The following is an 18,882-nucleotide window of genomic DNA, read 5'->3' on the forward strand; positions in this document are numbered from 1 at the left end:
CCAGCGCCGTAGGTGGAGGATTAGCCAAGTGAGCTGCAGCGCCGGCCTAGCCTCCTACTTTCTAACAATTTCATTAACAGTCCATGGTGAATCAAGGCTCACCAGTTGTATGTCCATATCTGAGTTTTTCCTGTTCATGTAGGAAAAATAGAAAAAATCAGTTTCATTTGTTTGGAAGACTGTACTAACAATGTCAAGATTAAAGGGTATATATTATGTGAAAGACAGTATGAATGAAGTGAACAGTAGAACTCATATTTTTCATGGTGGAAACATTCAAATCCTCTCTCCTAGAATTTTTTTAAGGAAAAATGTGAGCGCACTTTATACAATTCATGGAAACGAAATTGAATTATAAGTTTGCTTTGGTACAAAACATTTTTGAAATCCATGCCTAGTTTTTTTTGCCAAATATGCATTCTTAATTAACTTTTTTTAATGAAAAGGATTTTAATTTTAGTTATATAGCAATAACACAAATCTGTAAGCAATTAGGGACAAAGTGAAATTCTGATTATTTACGTGATTATTTATGTTGAAAATACTAACATTATTTTTACAGAAGCCATTACGTTTGCATTGTCTTCCTCTACAGTCAACCTAATATTCCAAAGAACACCAGAACTTCTTCCACTTCTCTTGCTATAACTTGGTACTTTTCATCAACCTGACACTTTAAGTACATTGACATACTATGTATATATACTTGTGGGTTACTGTCCTTTACATTAAAGCAATTCAGCACTATGCAGTGAACTTCATTTTTTAGGGAAGTCCCTGTGATTATCATTTTATTATGACTTAGACTGTGATGGCAGTGTCACGGAGGACAGATGTTGTTCCTCCAGGGAGGCAAAAAATATGAATGTTAGCTTTAAGCAAATACCGCTCCTCTCTTTTCAGTAGAGGGTGACATTGATATTTTATGTTTCACACAAAAATTGAGAATTTTTATTTACAGTTTTCTTATTAAAGGGCATAGAGTTGAGAAAAGCTTTATTTTTCAGTTAGAGCTTGATAATCAATATTTCCTCCTGTAACAGACATGCTAACCAGATAATTTCATTTTTTAAAAAATTGTTTAAGTTATACAAGTTTCTTATATTTCACACATACAGATTTAAGAACATAGTGATACTTTCCACCCAACCCTCCCTCCTGCCCACACTCTAACCCTTCTTTCTCCTCCCTCTCCGATTACCAGTATTAATTTTTACAATGATCTGTTTTGGTTTATTTAATGATCATAAAGTTAACCTTGCACCAAGTATGAGAGTTCAACAGATAGTATGAAGAAGAGAAAAAAAAAAAAACAACCACTGTTCCTCAACAGAAGAGACAAAGGGTATAAATAGTCATCAAATCTTAAAATGTCCATTTCACTCCAATATATTACATTTCAGGTAACTATTAGTTACTTTGGATCAGTGAAAACATAAGGTATCTGCCTTTTTTGGGACTGGCTTGTTTCATAATGGTTTCCAGTTGCATCCATCTTGTTGCAAAATACAGGATTCATTTTTTTTTTTTTTTACAGCTGAGTAGTACTCCATAGTGTATATATACCATAATTTCTTTACCCAGTTGATGGGCACCTGGGTTGATTCCATATATTAGCCATTGTGAATGGAGCTGCAATGAACAAAGGTGGATAGGTAACTTTGTCATATGCTTATTTCTTTTGGCTTGGATAAATTCCCAGGAGTATGATGGCTGGATCATATGGTAGGTCTATATTTCAGATTTCTGATATATTACTGTACTATCTTCCACAGTGGCCTATACCAGTTTGCATTCCCACCCACAGAGGATTAGGGTACCTTTTCCCCCACCTCCTCACTAGCATTTGTTGTCTGTTGATTTCTATATGAAAGCCATTCTGAGTGAAGTGAGGTGAAAGCTCATTGTGGTTTTGATTTGCATTTCCCTCATGGCTAGTGATCCTGAGTATTTTTTTAAGTGTTAGTTGGCCATTTGAATTTTCTCTCTTGAAAAGTGCCTGTTCACATTATTTGTTGTTTTCTTAAGTTTTTTATAGATTCTAGGTGTCATGCCTTTATCACTTGTATAGTTTGTAAATATTTTTTTTCCCATTTTGTCACCATTCTGTCAGTTGCTTCATCACTTTGCTGAGTTTTTTTTTTTTTTTCTTCAACACAGAAGCTTCTTAGCTTGATATGGTCCCATTTGTCAATTTTGGGTTTGATTGTGCTTGTGGCGTCATTTTTTCCAATAAGTCTTTGCCTGTGCCAATGTCTTGCAGGGTTTCCCCAATGTTCCAAGTAATTTTATGGCATTGGGTCACAGATTTAGGTCTTTGATCCATTTTGAATGAATTTCTGTGTAAGGTGTAAGGTAGGGGTCTATTTTCATACTTCTGTACATGTAGATCCTGTCGCTCCCCGTCTTCGTGGAGGAACGACACAGGACCCTGCGCTGTTCTTTCGTCTGCTCGGCCCTCCCCAGGTTTGCTGCTGGTTCTTCCCACCTCCGTGGAAGGGCGGTTCCCCCTGGCCACTTTCCCCACTTCCGCAGGGGAGTGGCACACCGCCGGCCGGCTCTCTCGGGGGCTGCTCAGATGTTCCTCAGGTGTTCCTCTTAGATGTTCCTGGTGCATGCCGTCTCTCTCCTCCTTTATAGTCCTCCTCCGCCAATCCTAACTCGGCTGCCCACACGCCGAGTACGCTGCTCTCCTCCAATCAGGAGCAGGATCAGCTCCTGGAGGTCAGCACTCAAGTTGGCAAGAGGCAGCTGCGTAGAAGCTGTTTTCTCCTCTCCCAGCGCCATATTGTGGGAGAGCAGATGCACAGAATAAGTCCTAATTCCAGTAACTTAGTCTAGTCCGAGTTGCTCCCCACAGATCCAGTTTTTCCAGGACTACTTGTTGAAGAGACTGTCTTTGCTTTCAGGATTAATTATAGCTCCTTTGTCAAAAATAAGTAGGTTGTAGACGTGTGGATTGATTTCTGGAATTTCTTCTGTTCCATTTATCTACAGTTCTGTTTTTGTGCCAGTACCAGGCTGTTTTTATTGTAACTGCCCTGTAATATGTCTAGTATGTCTTGAAATCAGGTATTATGATGCCTCTGGCTTTGTTTTTATTGTATAAAATTGCTTTACCTGTTCAGGATGTCTTTTGTTTCCATATGAATTTTAACATCACTTTTACTAGATCTGAGATGTCATTGACATTTTGACTGCATTGAATCTATAAGTAGCTTTTGATTGTATGAACATCTTAATGATATTGATTCTTCCAATCTATGAACATGAAAATTTTTCCATTTTTTGTTGTCTTATTCTATTTCTTTCCTTAATATTTTGTAATAATTTGTAATTTTGTAATTATCATATACATCTTTCACATCCTTGTTTAAATTTATTCCAAGGAATTTAATTTTTTACCTATTTTTTAAACTTTTATTTAATAAATATAAATTTCCAAAGTACAGCTTATGGATTACAATGGCTTTTTCCCCCCATAACTTTCCTCCTACCCACAACCCTCCCCTCTCCTGCTCTTTCTCCCCTTCCATTCACATCAAGATTCATTTTCAATTCTCTTTATATACAGAAGATCAATTTAGTATATATTAAGTAAAGATTTCAACAATTTGCACCCACACAGAAACACAAAGTGTAAAGTACTGTTTCAGTACTAGTTATAGCATTAATTCACATTGTACAACACATTAAGGACAGAGATCCTACATGAGGAGTAAGTGCACAGTGACTCCTGTTGTTGACTTAACAAATTGACACTCTTGTTTATGGTGTCAGCAATCTCCCTAGGCTCTTGTCATGAGTTGCCAAGACTATGGAAGCCTTTTGAGTTTGCCGATGCTAATCTTATTTCGACAAGGCCATAGTCAAAGTGGAAGTTCTCTCCTCCCTTCAGAGAAAGGTACCTCCTTCTTTGATGGCCCGTTCTTTTTCTTTCCACTGGGATCTCACTCACAGAGATCTTTCATTTGCCCCCCCCCCTTTTTTTTTTGCCAGAGTGTCTTGGCTTTCCATGCCTAAAATACTCTCATAGGCTCTTGAGCCAGATCTGAATGCCTTAAGGGCTGATTGTGAGGCCAGAGTGCTGTTTAGGACATCTGCCATTCTATGAGTCTGCTGTGTATCCTGCTTCCCATGTTGGATCGTAATGATAGGTCTAAGAGTCAAAGGGATCACATAAACAAGACTAGTGTCTGCTAATACTAACTGTAGAATTAAAAAGGGAGAGAACGATCCAACATGGGAAGCGGGAGGGTTTTTCTTACTGATATTACTCTGTCTTGGTTATTGATCTGTTTAGACTTTCTATGTCTTCATGATTCAGCTTGGGTAGATTATATGTGTTCAGAAATCTATCCATTTCTTGTAGGTTTCCCAATTTGTTGGCATATAGATCTTTGTAGGAATTCCTGATGATTCTTTTTATTTCAGTGATATCTGTTGCTACATTTCCTTTTTTAGCTCAGATTTTATTAATTTGGGTTTTATCCCTAATTTTTTGGGTCAGTTGAGCCACTGGTATATTAATTTTTTTTTATTTTTTCAAAAAACCAGCTTTTCATTTCATTATCTTTTATATTATTTTATTGGTTTTAATTTTGTTTATTTCTTCTTTAATTATGATTATTTCTTCTCTCCTACTAATTAGTGGTTTTGTTGTTTTTCTACGTCATTGAGATGCATTGATAGTTCAATTATTTAATACCTTTACAGTGATATCTTTATTTTATAATGGAGTCATTTATGAATATAAACTTCCTTCTTGGTACTAGTTGTACTATATCACCCAAGTTTTAGTATGTTGTGTTTTAATTTTCATTTACCTCAAGATATTTTTAAATTTCTCTTATAATTTCTTCTTTGACTCTTTGAGTTTTTATGTGTATTGTTTAATGTGCTCATAACCTGTGAATTTATTAGTTTTCTTTACTGTCGATTTCTAGTTTCAGTCTATTATTTTTTCATTCTAATGCATACTTTATATGATTCAATTTTCTTAAATTTGTTGAGAGTTTTTTATTGACCTAACATATGATGTATCCTGGAGAATGTCCCACATGTGCTTGAGAAATCATGTGTATCTGGCTCTTGATGGAATATTCCATACATATTTGTTAGATCTGTTTGATCTATACTGTTCAAATCTGCTATTTCTTTACTGATTTTTTTCTCTGAATGCTGTATTGTTTATTGAGGATGAGGATTGAAATCCTATATTGTGCACTATTTTTCCATTCAGTTAATGCTTGCTTCCGTATATTCAGGTGCTCTCATATTGGGTACCCATTTAACAAAAACTGTTATAGCTTCTTGAGAGATTGACCTGTTTTTGTTATATAATATTCCTCGTCTCTTTTGACAGTTTTTCACTTAAAATATTTTTTTCTGAAATAAGTATGGCTATCTTCCTCTTTTTTGGCTACCATTTGCTTGGAATATTTTTTCTCTTTCAATTTCAGCCTATATATTTTTAAATCTAAAATGAGTCTCTTCTATTCAACATATATTGTCTCTTTTTTAAAAAAATACATGCAGCCACTTTGTATCTTTCTGTTGGAAATTTTAATACCTTAATGTTTAAAGTTATTATTGTTAATAAAGACTTTCATTCCCATTAAAATTTACTTTCTATCTGTCTTGTAGCTTTTTTGATTCTCTTTTCCATCATTGCTATTTTCTTTTATGTTTCATTGCTTTTTTTTTACTGCAGTGTTTGAATTTTTCTCTCATTTTCTTATGAATGTCTTCTATAGATGTTTCCTTTGTGGTTACTATGAATTTTAGATAAAACATCTCATAGGAACGGTAATCTATTCTAAAATGATAATAATATCAATTACATATAAAATTCTTAAATGTTACTCACCTATACACACAAGTTTTTTTTGCACTGTGTACCTGTTAATGTTTTTTTGTAGTTATCTTTTTATTGACTTATAGACCACAAGTGAAAGCAATTTATATACCATCATTACAAAATTACAGCTCTGTTTGTACATTAAGGGTGCTATAACAGAAAAACTGGGAGGCTTATAGCAACATTTTATCTCCATAGTTCTGGAGCCTGGGTAGTTCAGGATTACAGTGCTAACAGATTGGATGTCTGGTGACAGCCCACTTTCTGTGTAATAGAATCTTCTTGCTGTGTCTCAGCATGGTGGTAGGATTCAGCATGCTCTCTGGGGATATTCTTTTTTTTTTTTTTTTTTTTTTTAAAGAAACTAATATCATTCATTAGGAATCTGACCCCATAACCTAGTTACTTCCCCAAAGTTGTCTTTCCTAATAACATCAATGTGGGATTTAGAATTTCAATATATGAATTTTGATTGGATACAACTTTCAAACTTCATCAGCACTCTTCTGTATGCATGGGTCTACGTAGTTACCTTAACCAGTGAACCTTACGATTTCAAGTATTCTCATAATGCTGTTTAACACCCCTTGGTCTATATTGGATTAACTTTCTTTAATAAGTATTGTAAAGCAGATGTAGTGCCAATGAACTCTTAATTTTTGTTTATCTGGGAAAATACTTATGCTGCCTCCAGTTTTTGGATGATAATTCTTTTTTCACATATAGTACTCTTGATTTGCAATCTTTTAAAATTTCAGAACCAACATAAACTTTTCTTTTTATTCCATTTTTTATGAAGTTGGTGCAGTATGCTGGTACCCACTCCCTTGTATCCTGCAAAGTTTCTCCTGAGAAAATTACTGATAGGTTTATGGAGCATCTCTTGTACATGACAAGAGATGCTTTTCTTGTGCTGCCTTTGAGATTCTTTTTTTTTTTCTGGCTTTTGTCAATTTTATTATAACAAATCTTAATTTGGATATCTTCAGATACATCCTCCTTATTGAGCATTAGGTTTGTTTTGTCCAGATCTGGGAATTTTTTGGCTGTTGTTTTTAAAATAAGATTTCAATCCCATTCTCTTACTTTTTCTTTTTTTTTTTAACTTTTATTTAATGAATATAAATTTCCAAAGTACGATTTATGGATTACAATGGCTTCCCCCACATACCGTCCCTCCCACCCACTACCCTCCCCTTTCCCACTCCCTTTCCCCTTCCATTCACATCAAGATTCATTTTCGATTATCTTAATATACAGAAGATCAGCTTAGTATACATTAAGTAAGGATTTCGACAGTTTGCTCCCACACAGAAACATAAAGTGAAAAATAATAGATGATTTTTTTAAAATGATGATGAAATCAGATCAGACCTATTGTCATGTTTAATCCCAGTGAGAGTCAAGTTGGGAGTTGATAATTTTTTTTTTTTTTACAGAGGATCAGTTTAGTATACATTAAGTAAAGATTTCAACAGTTTGCACCCCCATAGAAACACAAAGTGAAATATATTGTTTGAGTACTCGTTATAGCATTAAATCTCAATACACAGCACATTAAGGACAGAGATCCCACATGAGGAGTAAGTGCACAGTGACTCCTGTTGTTGACTTTACCAATTGACACTCCTGTCTATGGCATCAGTAGTCTCCCTATGCTCCGGTCATGAGTTTCCAAGGCTATGGAAGCCCTCTGAGTTCTCCGATTCTTATCTTGTTTAGACACGGTCATAGTCAAAGTGGAGGTTCTCTCCTCCCTTCAGAGAAAGGTACCTCCTTCTTTGAAGACCTGTTCTTTCCATTGGGATCTCACTCGCAGAGATCTTTTGCCAGAGTGTCTTGGCTTTCCATGCCTGAAATACTCTCATGGGCTTTTCAGCCAGATCCGAATGCCTTTAGGGCTGATTCTGAGGCCAGAGTGCTACTTAGGACATCTGCCATTCTATGAGTCTGCTGAGTATCTCACTTCCCATGTTGGATCACTCTCCCCTTTATTTATTCTATCGGTTAGTGTTAGCAGGTACTAGACTTGTTTATGTGCTCCCTTTGACTCTTAGTCCTTTCATTATGATCAATTGTGAACTGAAATTGATCACTTGGACTAGTGAGATGGCATTGGTACATGCCACCTTGATGGGATTGAATTGGAATCCCCTGGTATGTTTTTAACTCTCCCATTTGGGGCAAGTCAGCTTGAGCATGTCCCAAATTATACATCTCTTCCCTCTCTTATTCCCACTCTTATGTTTAACAGGGATCCCATTTCAGTTAATTTTTAACACTTAAGAATAACTGTGTATTAATTACAGAATTAAACCAGTCCTATTAAGTAGAACAGACAAAAAAACTACTAAGAGGGATAATGTATTAAGTTGTTCATTAACAGTCAGGGCTATGCTGATCAAGTCACCGTTTCCCATAGTGTCCATTTCACTTCAGGAGGTTTCCTTTTTGGTGTTCAGTCAGTTGTCACCGATCAGGGAGAACATATGGTATTTGTCCCTTTGGGACTGGCTTATTTCACTCAGCATGATGTGTTCCAGATTCCTCCATTTTGTTGCAAATGACTGGATTTCATTGTTTCTTACTGCGGTATAGTATTTATTATGTATATTGGTACTTGACAACATCATGATAAATTCCTTAGGTTTCTTACTCTTTTTAAAAAATTTTTTGTGTTTCTCTAAGTGATAATTTCAAATTATTTGTCTTCCAGTTTTAATTTTTTTTCTCTGCGTGACCAAGTCTATCATGAGCCTCCTTGGCTGATTTCTCAGTTTAGTTGTATTCTTCAGCTACAAATTTTCTGTTTTTAAAAAATGTATTGTATGCCTGTATTGATACCTAATTTTGTTCATTCATCACTTTGTTCAGTTTGTTGAGCATATTAATTATTATATTGAATTATTTTTCAAGAAATTTAAATACTTCTATGTTTGTAGGGTTACTTTTTGGAGTTTTATTTTATTCCTTTGACTGAGCCAGGTTTCCCTTTTGCTTCATGTGCCTCATGTCTTCATGAACTTTGTACAGGGAAGGAACTTACCAAATGGTCTTGAGAGAAAACCTCAAAAGTTTCTGGTGGAATACAGCCTTTCTGGACATTAAGTTTCTCAATTAGAGAAACTTGCTCTTGTGTTTCCCAGGACCTTTTAATCTCTTGCTCTTGTTCATTTCTGTCTGTGGTATTGTACATTCTTGGTTTCAGCAAAGCAAGCTTCCCAGATGCCTTTTCTTATTTGTTGTCAGCAGGCATTCAGAATATGCCAGCTCTTCATCAGCAACCTGAGTCAGGCAGACAGATATTTGTCCCTCGGCAGTTCTCCAAAAAGCCAGAATACCAGACTCAAGCTCAAGCTCCATTCCTCTTCTTCTTTCCTGAGAGGGAAATCTCAAGTTGTATCCCCACTCCTGATTGTGCTGACGCACTCTGGCTGCTTACGGTTGTTCTTAGTGGCCCAAGGGCATCCAAATTATGCCACTTGCATAAGTACTTCTAGTGAGACAAGACACAAAGTAATTCCTCAGTGTGTGCCCTAAAGAGCCCGAGTACTGAGTACACCCTCCACACCTCTTCTGTCAGAGGAGAAATCTCAGTATTAATGCAGCTAGATAGAGATTACCCTATGTGTGTAAAAGGGAACAAAAATGAGATTTAAAAAAAGAAACGTATATACATTGGAATGAGGAAGCAACTCCTGACAGCAGGACCCAGCCTTTTTTCTCCTTTAGCCCTGGGTGTCCTTGCCTGTCCTTGAGAGAGCTACAGCTGGCCTGAGAAGATTCTAATCACAGGGCTGAAGGAGTCATTTGCTTCTCCAATAGATAAGACCCTTGATGGCCAGTATTATCAGGAGGGGTTTGTTTAGGGGAACTCCACACCCACAATTCCTCCACCCATACTTTCCTAGAAGAGGGAGGAGGGAGAATAAATGGGGGATCCATACTCTTGTCCATAAAAACCCAGTCTGAATGAAGACTTCTGCTTTAGTCCCTTCTGAGATGCCCACCTGGTCTATCAGGTATAGGAGTTTCTCTCTCTTCATGTTTTTAGTAAAACTTTGCTAGAACCACCTTCTTGTCTGCTCCTTCATGGGCCTCATACTTTGTCACTGATAGGACAAGTTCCCAGAGTTCAAATCAGCTGTAACATCAAGCTTGGCACTTTCTCCTCATTGTGCCATTGTCCTTTGTTTCCAGTGGCTCCCAAACATTAAAACTATGTCAGGGCTCCAATTCTGGCCAGTCAGAACCCAGTTCTCCAGGTGTTCTCCACAAAACTGGGATGTTGGAGGCAGACTCTACTCTTCATTGTAGAGGAAACAGACTGAGGCTTTCTCTCTGGGCACTAAACTATTCCAACTTAAGGTAGGGTTGATGCCTGTTAAGTACAATTACTCTTATCTGTTTCGATGTGACCGTTCTCATTTTGTGCTTACTTTGGGTACTGTAACATCTTGACTAGAATCTGAAATTCTGATATAGGTGCTTAGCTTGTATAGCATTATCAAATGGGTGTTTCTTTCTTTTAAAAATATTTTTTTTATTTATTTAAGAATAGAGTTACAGATAGAGAGAAGGAAAGACAGAAATGTCTTTCATCTGCTAGTTCACTCTCCAAACAGCCACAACGCAATGGGCTGATCCAAAGCCAGGGGCCAGGAGCCTCCTCTGGATCTCCCGTGTGGGTACAGGGGCCCAAGCACTTGGCCATCTTCTACTGCTTTCCTAAATGTGTTAGCAGAGTGCTAGACTGGAAGAGGAGCAGCTGAGACAGCAACCAACACTCATATGGACTGCCAGTACTGGAGGTGGAGGCTTAGCCTACTATGCCACAGTGGCAGCCCCTGAATGTTTCTTTTAAGGAATGAGTGCTGGAACTTCCAATCTACTTACCTTGCTGACATCACTCCAATTTTAAATAATTTTGAAATGTTTTAGTGTATAGGTAATTAACTATATTCATATCACTATGCATTAACAAGAAAATTACTTGAGGTCACAGGGGTAGCTATTGGCATTGAACAATCAAGAACTTGCAACTTCTGGAAAAATACTTTATTGTTTTTAGAGTCCAGGTGTGGTTTTTTTTTTTTTTTTTTTTTTTTTTTTTTTTTTTTTTTTTTTGACAGGCAGAGTGGACAGTGAGAGAGAGAGACAACAGAGAGAAAGGTCTTCCTTTGCGTTGGTTCACCCTCCAATGGCCGCCACGGCCGGCGCGCTGCGGCCGGCGCACTGCGCTGATCCGATGGCAGGAGCCAGGTACTTATCCTGGTCTCCCATGGGGTGCAGGGCCCAAGCACTTGGGCCATCCTCCACTGCACTCCCAGGCCACAGCAGAGAGCTGGCCTGGAAGAGGGGCAACCAGGACAGAATCCGGCGCCCCAACCAGGATTAGAACCTGGTGTGCCGGCGCCGCAAGGCGGAGGATTAGCCTAGTGAGCCGCGGCGCTGGGTTTATAGTCTTTTGACTGATATGGGAGAAATTTTGTTTACCTTGAATTATACACTATAAATAGGATACTAAGAGGTAAAAAATAGGCTATACCCTAGGATCTTGAATTGGAAGCTTTGTTCCCAGTAATTTGGAATGAGTGCTTATTGCTCTGAAGAATCCCTAAACCTGAAGATTAGTGGGGACTTAGGTGAGTGGTGAAATATGTTCTGAAGAAGGGACTTTCGTATAGATATGGAGGAGATAATGGTTACAGCAACATTTCCAGCCTTTAAGATGCAACATGGAACTTTGTCATCATTTTTGTTGCTCCCCCTCTTCATGGAGGAATGACACAGGACTCTGCGCTGTTCTTTTGTCTGCTCGGCCTTTCCCGGGTTTGCTGCTGGTTCTTCCCGGGTTGGCTACCGTCCCTTCCACCTCCGTGGAAGGGCGGTTCCCCCTGCCACTTTCCCCACTTCCGCGGGGGAGCAGCACACCGCCGGTCGGCTCTCTCGGGGGCTGCTCAGGTGTTCCTTCAGATAGATGTTCCCGGTGCATGTTGTCTCTCTCCTCCTTTATAGTCCTCTTCCACCAATCCCAACTCTGCTACCCACAAGCCGAGTACACTGCTCTCCTCCAATCAGGAGCAGGTCCTGCTGTTTATTGGTTGAACTGGAGGCAGCTGTGTAGAAGCTGTTTCCTCCTCTCCCAGCGCCATATTGTGGGAGAGCAGATGCATAGAATAAGTCTTAATTCCAGTAACAGTCTAGTCCGAGTTGCTCCCCACAATTTTAATGAAAACGTTATTTTATGTAGATAGTCAAGAAAGGAGGGGAGGTTTATTTCATTTGTTCATTCGCTTTTTAAAAAAGATTTATTTATTTACTTGAAAGAGTTACAGAGAGGGAGGAGAAAAAAAGAAGAAAGAAGAGGAAGAGGATGAAGAGGGGGAAGATAGGAAAGAAGGGGAGAGGGAGAGGGAGAGGGGGAAGGGGGGAGAGAGAGAGACTCAGTCTTCCATTAGCTGATTCATTCTTCAGATGGCCACATTAGCCAGGCTGAGTCAGGCCAGAGCCTGGAGCTTCATCGATTCTCCCACATGAATGGCAGCAGGCCAGACACTTGGGCCATCTTCTGCTGCTTTTCCCAGGCCATGAGCAGAGAGCTGGATTGGAAGTGGAGCAACAAGGACTTGAACCAACACCCATTATTGGATGGCTGCATCAAAAGTGATGGATTTGCCCACTATGCCACAGGGCCAGCCCCCATTCATTTGCTTTTTTCTTTTTCTTTCTGGCTCCTCTTTTCTCTGTTTTTCTCTATATCTCTTCTCCTTAATGTCAGTCTACTAGTTGCCACCTCTCCCTGTTGAATACTTTCATGCATTTTCTATTGCCTCTTGTAGATTGTCATGTAGGCAATACTCATTAATCTGAGCCCATGTTTCTTCTCTGATGACCATGTGTTTTCTCTCTTTCCTTTTTCTGTCCCTCCTTTTCTCTGTGGAATAATTGCTTTCTGCCTGCAGACTGCCTTGCATGCTAACACTGTAATTCAGACACTGATTTTTAAACAGAATCCAAAGGTTGCATTTGAGGCTAGCCTGAATGCATCAGCCATATGCCACCAGAATAATCTCTTGTTTGTCACCATTTTATTGTGTTCTTACACAGCTTTAAACTGTTTGGGTGTGATCTGGCACTGTTACCCTTATCCACTTCAAAATTAATGAAGCCAGCTGGAAGAGTGTGATTTAGAGGGGTAGCACGTGGGATTGTGAATGCTGACATCTTGGTTGTGCTCTGAGAGCATTTCTTATGTTTCTTCATTCCCCAATTTCACCCAAATATAGCCTGAAAATTAAAGCATAATACATAAGCACAAAAATCTTTGCTTTGTTCAGGTTTCACTGATATATGAGGAAAATGCAAACAGCAGTCCATGAAATTCCTTTAAATCATAGCGAGCTTGTGGTATTTAAATATATGCAAGCATGATTTGTTATTTCAGTAATGCTTGATTTTTTCTAATATACTTTCCCAATTTTAAAATACTCTCTCCTCTCTTCTTTCTTTCCTTCCCTCTGCAAATACTTATGATGAATAAATTGTAAGCCAGAGTCTGAGATTTCAGTGGTGAACAAGATAAAAGAGATATTTTATAAGAAGGACTCATGCAATATATGGACACATTACAAGGTATGATTTTCTATACTAGTAAGTTTTATAAAGAAAATAAATTTATTTATTATACACGCACACACATAATAGATTTTTGGATGAGAGGTGCTAGCTATTTTCCTACAAGTGATCAAATAAAGCAATCCTGAGGAGATGGTATTTGAACAGACAACTAAGTAGCAAGAGATAGAAACCACAGGAGAACCCAGGGCTCAATATTCCTGGAAGACAAACATGTCTTTAGTCTAGTACAAGGGCAGGGTGGTGACTTCCAGGGGCCTTCTATCCCCATGCCCTGTTTGCACCAGACTCTATCTGCAAGGAGAGCCTAATTATGTTACAGTCACTGGTCCACTGACTTCCCTTTTCCTACTCAGGCATCCCTTTCACTCTGCCCACAGATTCAGTCTCATTACAGCTTTGACCAATGGTTGGAAGACCTAACACCAGACCACCATCTGGTCTCCCTCTCCCTCCCCCTCTCTCTCTCCCACCATCTTGGGCTTTCCTTTTTTGGGTGGGTCTTTATGACTGATTCAATTTCTGTCTTGGTTGTTGGTCTGTTTAGGTTTTCTATGTCTTCATGACTCATCTTTTGTAGATTGTGTGTGTCCAGGAATCTATCCATTTCTTCTAGATTTCCCAATTGGTTGGCATATAGCTCTTGGTAGTAATTCCTGATGATTCTTTTTATTTCTATGGTATCTGTAGTTACATTTCCGTTTTCACTTCTGATTTTATTGATTTGGATCTTCTCCCTATTTTTTGTTTTTGGTTAGTTGGACCAATGATGTATCAATTTTGTTTATTTTTCAAAACACTAGCTTTTCATTTCACTGATCTTTGTATTTTTTTAATTTCATTTTTATTTATTTCTTCTGATGTTAATTATTTCTTTCCTCCTACTAATTTTAGGTTTGGTTGTTGTTTTTCTAGGTCCTTGAGATGCATTAATAGATCATTTATTTGGTTCTTTTCCAATTTTTTTCATGTAGGCACCAATTACTATAAACTTCCTCTTAACACTGCTTTTGCTGTATCCTATAAGTTTTGACATGATGTATTGTCTTCATTTGTTTCTAGAAATTTTTGTATTTCTCTTTTGATTTCTTCTGTGACCCATTGTTCATTCAGGAGCATGTTGTTCAATCCCCATGTTTGTATATGATCTAGAGATTCTTGAGTTGTTGATTTCCAGCTTCATTCCATTGTGATTAGAGAAGATACATAGTATGATTTTGATATTTTTTTTTTTAATTTGCTAAGGCTTGCTTTATGGCCTAGATCTACCCTAAAGAATGTTCTGTGCACTGATGAGAGAATGTATATTCTGCAACTGTGGGGTGCAAAGTTCTGTTGATATCAGTTAGGTCCATTTGATTCATAATGTCAATTAGCTCTGTCTTGTTTATCTGTCCATTGTTGAAAGTGGAGTGGTGAAGTCCCCCGTCACTATTGTATTGGGGACTGTGCCTCCCTTTAGATCCATTAATATTTCTTTTAGATAGCCAGATGCCCTGTGATTTGGTGTGTATACATTTGTTATAGTCACATTTTCCTGTTAAATTGATTCCTTAATGATTACATAGTGCCCTTCTTCATCTCTTAACAGTTTTTTTAATGTAGAATTCTATTTTGTCTGATATTAGGATGGTAACACTTGCCCTTTTTTGCTTTTCATTAGAATGGAATGTCCTTTTGTGTCCTTTCACTTTCATTCTGTGTGTATCTTTGTTGGTGAGATGGTTTTCTTGTAGGTAGCAAATAGATGGGTCTTGCTTTTTAATCCATTCAGCCAGCCTATATCTTTTAACTGGAGAGTTGAATCCATTTACATTCAAAGTCACTATTGATAAGTAATGACTTAGCTCTGCCATTCTTCCATAACTATTCCTATTTTTTTACTTCAGACTTCTTTTTGTACTTTTACTGGCGGATTTCTACATTCACATTCTTTCATCAAAATGACTATCGGGGCCGGACTGTGGCGCAGTGGGTTGACACCCTGGCCTGAAGTGCCAGCATCCCATATGGGCACTGGTTCAAGACTAGCTCTCTGCTATGGCCTGGGAAAGCAGTAGAAGATGGCCCAAGTCCTTGGGCCCCTGCATGCACATGGGAGACCTGGAGGAAACTCTTAGCTCCTGGCTTCGGATGGGTGCAGCTCCGGCCTTTGCAGCCAACTGGGGAGTGAACCAGTGGATGGAGGACCTCTCTCTCTTTCTGCCTCTCCTCTCTATGTGTAACTCTGACTTTCAAATAAATACATAAATCTTTTTAAAAAAAGATGACTATCTTTCTGTTTATCTGTTTGTAGCACATCCTTAAGCATCTTTTGTAAGGCTTGGTCAGTGGTGACAAATTCTTTAAATTTCTATTTGTTGTAGAAGGTCTTTATTTCACCTTCATTCATTAATGAGAGCTTTTCAGGGTACAGAATTCTGTGTTGACAGTTTTTTCCTCTCAAGACTTGGACTGTATCTCTCTGTTTCCTTCTAGCATGTAGGGTTTCTGATAAGAAGTCAGCTGTGAGTCTATGTGTAGATCCTCTGACAGTAATACTGCATTTTTATAGTGCAAAGTTTAGGATCTTTATGTTTTACTGTGGAAAGTTTGACTGCAACATGCCATGATGAAGTATCAGGGACTGATAGGAGTTCTGTGTGCTTCCTCTATTTGAATGTCCCTTTCTTCCTCTAACTTGGGGAAATTTTCTGAATTATTTCACTAAATAGGTCTTCTTGTCCATTCTTTATTTCCATACCTTCAGGAACTCCTAAGACCCATATGTTGGATCTTTTGATAGTATCTCATAAATCTCCAACCCTGTTTAAGCTTTCTGATTTCTCCTTGCTTTTTTTTTTTTTTGACTGTAAGATTGCCAAACTTATGTCTTCTAGTTTGAATATTCTTTACTCTGTCTTGTCAAGTCTGCTGTTAAGGCTTTCCACTGGATTATTTTTTTGATGTATTAAATTCTTCATTTCTAATATTTCATTTTGATTTATATTTAAAATCTCAATTTCATGGGAAAATTTTTCGTTCATATCATTTATGGTTTTCTTTAGTTTGTGGATTTGCTTCTGATTCCTTTTGAGTAGTCCTATGATTAATTTTTTGAATTCCATTTTTGGCATTTACTCAGTCTCTTCATTTTCACATTCTATTATTGAAATGTTGTGTTCCTTTGAGGGGGGTGGTCATGGTGTCCTCCTTATTCTTGTTTCTTGAATTTTTGCATTTGTTTTTAGGCATTTGTGAGATTGGTTTTTTTTTTTTTTTTCTTCTTCTGATGGCTTTTCTTCTTTGAACTATGCCTCTGTGACTTAGTGGGATATCAGCACTTTCAGTGACTATTTAGGGGTGTTGGTGGGTATAACCAGGGAGCTCTGTTCAGTGGCCCAGGGTGGGGTGAGTATCCAGGGTAACACCCAATTTGGGTGTGGTAGATCTCCATGCCAGGGTGTTATCTCCCAGTGTGTTCTGGGCCACCATATGATCTGCATAATTGATCTGTGTAGTTTTCACTGTGAGCATGGTGAGCACATGGTGTCACTCCCAGTGATTGCCCAGAGACCCAGCTACTCCCTTCACCTTCTCCTGTAAACTCTGAGTGCCAGTCACTGGGCGCAGAGGTTTCTGTTTGCCCCACCAGCCTGCCAGTCCACAGTGAGGCAGATGTTCCCTGAGACAGTCCCACCTAGGCGTCTTGATCCTGGAAGGCTGCAGGTGCTGCAGCATCCTGTGTGGTTACTCACTCACCTCCCAGCCAGACTCAGAGTCAGTGGGGCCTGCGGATTGTTTCCTCTTCTAGAATCACTGGGTCACACGGGTATACAAGATCCACTGGATGAATGTGGCTCTGCCACTGCCGCCAGCACTGCTGTGAAGATGGTGGCCCGTCTCAGCCAGTTGCTGTGTACGCACACAAAGGCTTGTACAGCTGCTGCCCAAACCCAAAATGGCACCTGCTGTTTCTCAGCCAGGCAACCAGCATGGTTGTGAGGAAGTTGGGGAGAGACAAACATGCCCCCTCTACTTCTCCTGGGTCTGTGGCAACCACTAGCAAACTCTAGCCCATAGGGCTCCAGTCTGGACTCAAGCCACGCTCTCCCTCTGCCTGCATCACCACAGGTTGCTGCAGTCCAGTCTCACCTCCGTCTCCAAACCTCCACCCACTCCAGCTCTTGTTGGCTGCACTTGTGCGTTGTGTTCGTATTTGTGCTGTGCATCTGCACCCTCTACACAGGTCCATGGTGTTCATCCTACTCTTGTAGGATTTCTAATGTGGGTTTCTCTCCAGTTCTCCCCTGCGAGTGCACTTCCTACCCCCTTTTCTTTCTTTTCTTTCACTTTTTATCCCTAGTCAAGTACATTGTTTCCCCCTAATCTGCCATCTTGGAATCTCCCCCAACCTCATCATTTTCTACTTATTTTTCCATCATTTTGTCCTCCATATATGAAATTTTTTCCTATTTTCTCAGATTATTCTGACAGTTACTTAGTTATCTTTTTTTTTTTTTTATCCTCTCAGGCTTTGGTCCTACTAGGTTATTGAAGCATGTTGCATTGTCTTTGTTAATGTTTTCTCTCACTGTGAGTATGCTTGGTGCATATATTGTATCTTTAATTAAATGTAAAAATAGGGTTCTATGATAAAACCAGATTGATAAGTTTCCTACTAATTCTTAGAGGACACTGGAAAATAGATCCATGGTGGAGTGTTTGCAAATGCTTTCCATCAGTGGCTTCCATGAATTCGATTTGATTTTACAAGGGAAAATTATAAATTTTTCAAAATTAATTTTGTCTAGAAAGATGTGGGTGTGGGAGGTCATTCATGTGTAACCTATAAAGTGGCAATTTCACATGAAAAATGATATAATGTTGCCATCTTAATTTAGGCATAATGGAATAAAACAAACACTATTACCAATCTCCTCATTTCTTATTTTTCCATTGACTTGTTTATACATTCATTTATGTTCATCCCAGGAACCTTTACAAATAATTTCCCTGAGCCGGGGATAGATGCTTTCTTATATATAACTGACTTCTAAAATGCTATTTTTTTTTTTAAAATAAAATGCTATTCTTCCTTGGTTTGCCCATCATTCCTTTTTTTTTTTTTTTTTTTTTTTGACAGGCAGAGTGGACAGTGAGAGAGAGAGAGAGAGAGACAGAGAGAAAGGTGTTCCTTTGCTGTTGGTTCACCCTCCAATGGCCGCCGTGGCCGGCATACTGCGCTGATCTGAAGCCAGGAGCCAGGTGCTTCTCCTAGTCTCCCACGCGGTTGCAGGACCCAAGCACTTAGGCCATCCTCCACTGCACTCCCAGGCCACAGCAGAGAGCTGGCCTGGAAGAGGGGCAACCGGGACAGAACCCAGCACCCCAACTGGGACTAG

General features: G+C 38.8%; 1 protein-coding gene across 7 annotated transcripts in view; it reads left to right on the forward strand.

The window, feature by feature from the left end:
- The window catches only part of LOC100347331 (RNA-binding motif protein, X-linked 2), a 177,775-nt gene that overhangs the window by 76,931 nt on the left and 81,962 nt on the right, over positions 1 to 18,882 (forward strand). For 5 of the 7 annotated variants that reach the window (XR_011387782.1, XR_011387783.1, XR_011387784.1 and 2 more), the window contains exon 2: positions 13,412 to 13,495. The exons of the other annotated variants lie outside the window; for them this stretch is intronic. The gene's annotated coding sequence lies outside the window, so the exon portion shown is untranslated. The remainder of the gene's footprint in view (positions 1 to 13,411; positions 13,496 to 18,882) is intronic. 7 annotated transcript variants of the gene reach the window in all.

Source organism: Oryctolagus cuniculus, chromosome 4 (assembly GCF_964237555.1).
Source record: "Oryctolagus cuniculus chromosome 4, mOryCun1.1, whole genome shotgun sequence".
Classification (NCBI taxonomy): domain Eukaryota; kingdom Metazoa; phylum Chordata; class Mammalia; order Lagomorpha; family Leporidae; genus Oryctolagus; species Oryctolagus cuniculus.